This window comes from Chiloscyllium plagiosum, unplaced genomic scaffold (assembly GCF_037043375.1).
Source record: "Chiloscyllium plagiosum isolate Xiang-an unplaced genomic scaffold, Cpla_swu_hap1 HiC_scaffold_29, whole genome shotgun sequence".
NCBI classification, from domain to species: domain Eukaryota; kingdom Metazoa; phylum Chordata; class Chondrichthyes; order Orectolobiformes; family Hemiscylliidae; genus Chiloscyllium; species Chiloscyllium plagiosum.
This window is the reverse complement of record NW_028270167.1, coordinates 75,182,522-75,189,142: the sequence shown is the minus strand read 5'-3', so window position 1 is coordinate 75,189,142 and position 6,621 is coordinate 75,182,522. Positions and strand designations below refer to the sequence as shown.

The window sequence follows — 6,621 nt, the reverse complement described above, 5'->3', positions numbered from 1 at the left end:
CCACCCCTGTTACTGACAATAAACTGTCCATTACGTGAACCACCATGAGCACACAAGATCATTTTCTGTGTGAATTGTGAAACGTTCAGGCGAGTTCCCCTCGGTTTCCGTCAGAACGGTCTGAATCACTTCATTTTGGTTCAGGACCATTTGACATTGAGCAGTCACTGTCAGACCCCGTCCCCCCAACAAGTAGACATTTGCGTTCTGTGTCTCTGAGCACTCTGTTTGGTGGACGTTTGGAGTGGAACCTGACGTTTTGAAAGAGACACAATTCATCGTATATTCGGCCGCACTGATAAATTTGTCTCTGGCACTTCCAGGAAAGTGGAGACAGCTTTCACTCAGAAACCGATGTGTGATCAAACACAGTCGGATCCACGTGTCAAAAACGACCCCTGCACTGGGTTGCAATCCCTCAAGTGGAGCAGAGGGCTGGATTTCTTTAAAGGAGTGAAAGGGCCCATCGTGAGGCTTGAACCTACGGTCCTGAGATTAAGCTTCTCATGCTGTACCGACTAAAGTAGCTGGGCCTGGCTCACGATTAATTAGTGTGTCATTTCATACTGAGCATATTTCACCTGGCATTGTAATTTGCAAGGATCCAGTTCATTCCTCCCAATCACAAATGTCATCATCCACACTTTCCATTTCTCAGCTAGTATTCGTTCAGAACATTATTATCTATTTAGCACTTGTCTCTGGATTTAAGATTCAATATAAATATTTTCATCTTTTTATCCTCATCTTTAGGTGGCCGGAATGATTCCCAATCACTCTGGCAGACGTTAAATCAATTGGGAAATTCCCTAAGGAAACGCAATCATTCCTGTTTCGGGTGTAAGGAATCCCACCTGCTGCCGAGACAGAGTCCTCACAGTCAGCACTTTCTCGATCCTTCCTGCCAACAACTTTCCCCACTTCTTATTTGCGAGACAGGAGTTTTGTTTATGAAACACTCCAAGGACAGGAACAATCTTCTGAAGCCGTTCTCAATTTAAAGTGGAATTGTTGTCCCTCTGACACGGGAAGAGCCGTTCCTGGGGAAGGATTTTCCATGTGCTGTGTCCCAGGGCTGAGCAGGAAGCCGGTGATTGAAGCTGCAATAGCCGCTTTCTGTTGGCAGCGGGGCCTTGGAGAGATTGGGGCCACATCCAGCGGCGGACTCTGCTGAGTTCTCGTGGTTGCAGTGTCGGTCTCAATGCTTGAACTGAAATCATTGAGGCTCGGTGCGAAGGGCAGGCTCGAACCACCAAACTTGCAACCAAACGTGCTGACTATTTGAGACACAGAAACTGGCACCAAAGTTTCCACATATTCATCGTAAAGCAGTGCAGATGACGGGGTTCCACTGTTTTTAGCGTCAGTCTGGATTCGAGGCCTGACCGGCTGCAAACACAACAACGAAAATGTACAGGGCCTGCTAAGTTTCGCTGCCTGCAGAAGAACAGCCGCGATCTTGGTAGCGTTGGGATTCGAACCCACGACTTGATAGAGACTGGAGCTTAAATCCAGCGCCTTAGACCACTCGGCCACGCTACCCTACAGGCAGAGAGCGCTTAAAATTGTCATTACTAATGTTTCAACGTCGCTTCACTTCAGCACTAACAGATCGTGCATTCAGTAACGAACGTGGTGCAATTTAGAAAGTATTTGAAAGGGGTTGCAAGGTTTGCACTGTTTGGACAATAGCACGAAGCTGAATAGGCTTCGACAGTTTTACCTGGGGCTTCAGGGCTGAGGAATGGCCTTCCAGAATTTTAAAAAGTCATGAGGCAGACGGTCAGAGAAAAGAGTCAGGGAGTATTTTTTACATAAATTCATACAGTTTTTGAGCTCAAGATTTCTACATGAATGAATGCAGTTTTTGAGCAAAGTACAAAAACTGCATGCAAGTACAAATTCACCCACAAAATATATGTGTGCATGTGGGTCTTTGTCTGTCTGTGTGGGTGTGTCTGTCTGGGGTGGGGGTTGTGAGTGTGAGAAAGTGTGTGTGTGTCTGTGTGTGTAGTGAGTGCAGAGTGTCTTAAGTCTGTGAGGGGGTGCATGTGTGAGTGTGGGAGTGTGCGTGTCTATAAAGCTGTGCATGGGTGTCTGTGTGCGTGCCTGTATGTCCCTGTGTCCGCGTGTGCGTGTGTGTGTGCGCGTAGGAATATCTCTGTGTGTGTGTGTGTAGTGCAATGGTGATCACCTGTAAGTGACATGAACCCAAGGTCCCGGTTGAGGCCCTCCCTATGGGTACCGAACTTAGCTATCGGCCTCTGCTCGGCCACTTTTCTCTTCTGCCTGTCCCGAAGTCCACCTTGGAGGATGGTCACCCGAAGGTCCGAGGCTGAATGTCCTGGACCGCTAAAGTGTTCCCCAACTGGGAGGGAACCCTCCTGTTGTGCGGTGCCCATTCATCTGTTGTCGTAGCCTTTGCTCGGTTTCCCCAATGTACCATGCCTCCGGGCATTCTTGCCTGCAACGTATAAGATAGACAAAGTTGGCTGAGTCACATGAGCACCTGCCAGGCAAAAGGTGGGAGGTGATCCAATGCGTAATAGTGGGATCCATGTCCACAATCAGACACGTCTTGCCGCATGAATTTATGTAAAACTCCATTATCTCACTTTTTAGATTAGAATCAATCTAAACATCATGGTATAGACAGAGAACACAGGGGTGGATTCTGGATCAGCGGTGCTGGAAGAGCACAGCAGTTCAGGCAGCATCGAAGGAGCAGCAAAATCGACGTTTCGGGCAAAAACCCTTCATCGCGATTAAAGGCAGTGAGACTGAAGAGTGGAGAGATAAACTAGGGGAGGGTGGGGGTGGGGAGAAAGTAGCATAGAGTACAATGGGTGAGTGCGGGAGGGGATGAAGGTGATAGGTCAGGGAGGAGAGGGTGGAGTGGATAGGTGGAAAAAGAGATAGGCAGGTAGGACAAGTCCGGACAACTCATGGGGACAGTGCTGAGCTGGAAGTGTGGAACTAGGGTGAGGTGGGGGAAGGGGAAATGAGGAAACTGTTTGAAGTCCACATTGATGCCCTGGGGTTGAAGTGTTCCGAGGCGGAAGATGAGGCGTTCTTCCTCCAGGCGTCTGGTGGTGAGGGAGGTGCGGTGAAGGAGGCCCAGGACCTCCATGCCCTCGGCAGAGAGGGAGGGGGAGTTGAAATGTTGGGCCACAGGGCGGTTGGTTGATTGGTACGGGTGTCCCGGAGATGTTCCATAAAGCGCTCTGCTAGGAGGCGCCTAGTCTCCCAAATGTAGAGGAGACCACATCGGGAGCAACGGATACAATAAATGATATTAGTGGAAGTGCAAGTAAAACTTTGGTGGATGTGGAAGGCTCCTTTAGGGGCTTGGATAGAGGTGAGGGAGGAGGTGTGGGCGCAGGTTTTACAGTTCTTGCGGTGGCAGGGGAGGTGCCAGGATGGGAGGGGGGCGTGGAGCTGACCAGGTAGTCACGGAGGGAACGGTCTTTGCCGAAGGCGGAAAGGGGTGGTGAGGGAAATATATCCTTGGTGGTGGGGTCTTTTTGGAGTTGGCTGAAATGTCGGCGGATGATTTGGTTTATGTGAAGGTTGGTAGGGTGGAAGGTGAACACCAGGGGTGTTCTGTCCTTGTTACGGTTGGAGGGGTGGGGTCTGAGGGAGGAGGTGAGGGATGTGGACGAGATGCGTTGGAGGGCATCTTTAACCACGAGGGAAGGGAAATTGCGGTCTCTAAAGAAGGAGACCATCTGGTGTGTTCTATGGTGGAACTGGTCCTTCTGGGAGCAGATACAGCGGAGGTGGAGGAATTGGGAATACGGGATGGCATTTTTGCAAGAGGTAGGGTGGGAAGAGATGTAATCCAGGTAGCTATGGGAGTCGGTGGGTTTGTAAAAGATGCCAGTGTCAAGTCGGTCGTCATTAATGGAGATGGAGAGGTCCAGGAAGGGGAGGGAGGTGTCAGAGGTGGCCCAGGTAAATTTAAGGCCAGGGTGGAATGTTTTGGTGAAGTTGATGAATTGCTCAACCTCCTCACAGGAGCTCATTTTCAGGCCCCGACTTTGTGGGAGATGGTTAATTAAATATAACCTGGAGATGTAGAGACTCCTCATTTTAAGGCTCTGACTGTGTGGTGGCTGGTTAAAACTTTTATAAACAGGATATTTACAGTTTCTACAGTTTGGGGCACTGACTCTGGGCTGGCTGGTTAAATGAATACATATAACCAGGAGATTTAGAACCTGTCCAGTTTAGGACACTGACACTGTGCCTTCTGGTTAAATATATAAAACCAGTATATTTAGCGTCTCCTCAGTTTTGGGCACTCCCTCAGGTCTGGCTGATTAAATAAATATATATATATATCCAGGAGATTTAGAGTCTCCTCAGTTTATGGCACTGACTGTGGGCTGGTGGCTTAAATAAATACGTATAACTAGGAGATTTACAGTCTCCCCTGTTTAGGGTTCAGATTATGTGCTGGATGGATTTATATATATATATATGTATATATATATATATATATATATATATATATATATATATATATATATATATATACAGAGAGAGAGAGAGAGAGAGAGAGAGAGCCGGGAGATTTCGAGTCTCCTCGGTTTCGGGCACTGCCTCTTTGCTGCCTGTTTAAATACATGTATCCAGGATATTTAATGTTTCCTCAGGTTCGAGCACTGACTCTGGGCTGGCTGGGTCAATATACATAACCAGGAGATGTAGAGAATCCTCACTTTAGGTCACTGACTCTGTGCTGGCTGGTTAAATATATGCATGTCACCAGGAGATTTAAATTCTGTTCAATTTAGGGCACTGACTCTGTGCTGGCAGGTTAAATGTATATAGCCAGGAGGGATAGAGTCTCCTCAGTTTGCGATACTGACTCTGGGCTGGCTGGTTAAACAAATAGCTATAACCAGGAGATTTAGTGTCTGTTCAGTTTAGGGCAATGGCTCTGTTCCTGCTGTTTAAATATATATATATAATCAGGATATTTAGGGTTTCCCCAGTTTTGGGCACTGGCTCTCAACTCTACGATTAAATAAACATATTTAATCTGTTAATGCACTGATTGCAGTCTGGCGGATTAAATAACTAGATATAACCAGATTTAGAGTCGCCTCAGTTTCCGGTTAAACAATGTGCTGAATTTATAAATACACATAAATTACCAGGAGATTTAAAGTCTCCTCAGTTAAGGGCACTGACTCTGTGCCATCGGTTTAAATATATATATATAACCTGGAAATTTAGAGTCTCCTCAGTTTGAGCACTGACTCTGTGTTAGCTGGTTAAACATATATATATATATATACAACCTGGAGATTTAGAGTCTCCTCTGGTTAGGGCACTGACTCTGTGCTGTCTGTTTAAATATATATAACCACGAGATTCAGATTCTCCTCAGACAAGGCAGAAACTCTGTGCAGGGTGGTTAATTAAATATGCATATCCAGGAGATTTAAATTCTCCACACGTTAGGGCACTGACATTGTGCTGGCTGGTTACATAAATATATATAATCAGGAGATTTAGAATCTCCTCAGTTTAGGCACTGACTCTGTGCTGACTGGTTTAATATATATAACCAGGGGATTTAGTGTCTGTTCATTTTAGGACACTGACTCTGCGCTGGCTTTTTTAATACATATAACCAGGAGAGTTAGTGTCTGCTCATTTTCGGGCACTGACTCTGTGCTGTGTACTAACACATACATACTCAGGAGATTTAGAGTCTACTCAGTTATGGCACAGCCAGCACATTTTCTGAACCCTAAAATGAGCAGACTCTATATTTCCTGGTTACATATATTTATTTAACCAGCCAACACAGTGTCAGCAGTGACTTTATGCTGGCTGACTAATTTCAAAACAACAGGAGATTTAGAGTGACCTCAGTAAATGGCACTTTCTGTGTGCTGTCTAATTAAATATATACAACCAGAAATTTAGAGTCTCCTCAGTTTAGGGTACTGACTCTGTGCTGGCTGGTTGATTATCAGGAGATTTAGAGTCTCCTCATTTCAAGGAATTGACTGTGCTGTCTGTTTAAATATATATAACCAGGCGATTTAGCGTCTCCGCTGTTAAGGCACTGACTCTGTGCTGGCTGGTTAATTATATATAACCTGGAGATTTTGAGTCTCCTCAGTTTCGGGCACAGACTCTGTGCTGGCTGGTTAAATAAATAGATACAACCAGGAGATTTAGAGTCTCTAGTTTCGGCCACTGACTGTGTGTTGGCTGGTTTAATATATACAAAACCACGAGATTGAGTCTTCTCAGTTTAACACACTGACTTTCTGCAGATGAGTTAAATAAATATATGTAACCAGGAGATTTAGAGTTTCCTCAGTTAAGGGCACTGATTCTGTGATGTCTGGTTAAATATATATATAACAAGGATATTTATAGACTCCTCAGATTAGGGCACTGACACTGGGTTGGCTGGTTATATAATTATATAGAAACAGGAGATTTATAGTCTCGTCAGTTTAGGGCACTGATTCTATGATGGCTGATTAAATAAATATATTTCACCAGGGGATTTAGTGTCGGCTCATTCTAAGGCACTGACTCTGCTGTGTATTTAAATATACATAACCAGGAGATTTAGAGTCTCTAGTTTAG

The 6,621-nt window shown here is 45.5% G+C and overlaps 1 non-coding gene across 1 annotated transcript; it reads right to left on the bottom strand.

Moving 5' to 3' along the window:
* Nucleotides 1–1,460: 1,460 nt before the first annotated feature.
* On the bottom strand, nt 1,461–1,542 carry trnal-uaa (transfer RNA leucine (anticodon UAA)). The gene has a single exon. It is a non-coding gene; the product is annotated as a tRNA-Leu (tRNA).
* Between the last annotated feature and the right edge of the window lie 5,079 nt (nt 1,543–6,621).